At 39.1% G+C, this 1,487-nt stretch overlaps 1 non-coding gene across 1 annotated transcript; it reads left to right on the top strand.

The window, feature by feature from the left end:
- The first annotated feature begins 390 nt into the window (after positions 1-390).
- LOC116092731 lies at positions 391-534 on the top strand. Its single transcript, XR_004119451.1, has one exon. It is a non-coding gene; the product is annotated as a small nucleolar RNA SNORA29 (small nucleolar RNA).
- The last annotated feature ends 953 nt before the right edge of the window (positions 535-1,487 follow it).

Raw genomic sequence — 1,487 nt, 5'->3', positions numbered from 1 at the left:
ACAGTGAGAAAAAAAATTGCATTGCAAATTCAAACAAACATTCTAAAACAGTAAAATAGAAAGAAAATAGAAAAATGTGAACATTGCATAGGGCTAACAAGGCGAGCAAATGGTGGGACACCCAATACTGACTTGAAAAGGAAGGAGCTTGGACTCTAACTTCATTCTGTATATATATGTGTATATTGTGTTGAAGGACCATAATCCTGCTACTCGGAGGATGACCCTACCTCTAAGGAATGAACAGTGGCTAGCATCATGGGGGACCATCAACTTCATGGCCATCAATGGCTTTCCATGCACACCTTGCTGAACTTGAGGTTCTTTATGTGCCCCTTGAAAGCAGTCTCCTGTTTTGTCAATGACTGTGTTGCCACAAACTGGCTTAGGCATTGCACATAAAATAGTTGTTTTCTTCTCTTAGGACTAGATATAGTGGCTATGTTTATGCAATAGATTGAAATTGCCATGCTGTGAAGAGAGAGGGCATTTCAGCTTTCTCTCTCTCTTTATAAAATGGCTGGACCTACCATCATTGCTTCTGACTGTTTGATACTATGTTACATGTGATAAAACCCAAAAGTTTGAGTAATGAACTTGTAAGGACTTTTATCCCCCATCCTTTAAACAGGGAATCAGCACACTATATCAGCAAACATAAACGTTAATGTATCTATGTCTTTCCAAATTAGTAGGGTAGGTGATGAGTTCTTCTCTAATATGGTAATAGATGCGGTGCTGCTGTTAAATACACAGTTAAAACTTAAATAAAATTGATCCCCTCTTACACTGTAATTCAATTTGTATACATTTTGGGTTGTTTGCATGTTTAAGCTTGAGCAATTTCACCTCTCTTTAACTAAAAGCAAAACAAAAAACAATAGTTGTTTTCTAATCTGTAGTGAAGTTGGGTCAGAAAAGGGCAAAAGCCTGTCACTACAAAGTGTTGGTGGGGAAATGAGAATGGGGTGGCTGGGGACCTTGACTAAGCATGGACCATATCTTTGTGTATATATATATATGTGTGTGTGTGTGTATGTGTGTGTGTGTGTGTGTGTGTGTATGTATGTATACATATACATATGTATGTGTATATATATGCACACATATATGCATATACATATGTATGTGTATATATGTATATGTATATGTAGTGTCTCAGCAGATCAGCTATGGCGGCCACGGACTGCTGGGATGACATACTTGTACCACCATGGGAGGCTAGCCTTAAGGGGATTTCAAATGGATCTCTCTCTGCTTCCTTCAGAACAGCGTTTAAAATTTAGCTAGGATAGGATCTAGATGCAGCATACACAGGTATTAAAATCACACATTGCCCCACAAATGCAGACAATAACTGTGTCTCAAAGAATAAATGAGGACACAAGACTCAAGAGTGACAGAAGAGCTGTCACCAGGCAGCTTTCGAGTACTGCCTCTTTTCCAGCGGCCAGCCACACCTCTGCAAAGTGACAATATGAACTGTC

This window comes from Mastomys coucha, unplaced genomic scaffold, assembly GCF_008632895.1.
Source record: "Mastomys coucha isolate ucsf_1 unplaced genomic scaffold, UCSF_Mcou_1 pScaffold15, whole genome shotgun sequence".
NCBI lineage: Eukaryota > Metazoa > Chordata > Mammalia > Rodentia > Muridae > Mastomys > Mastomys coucha.
This window is presented reverse-complemented; position numbering and strand designations above follow the sequence as displayed.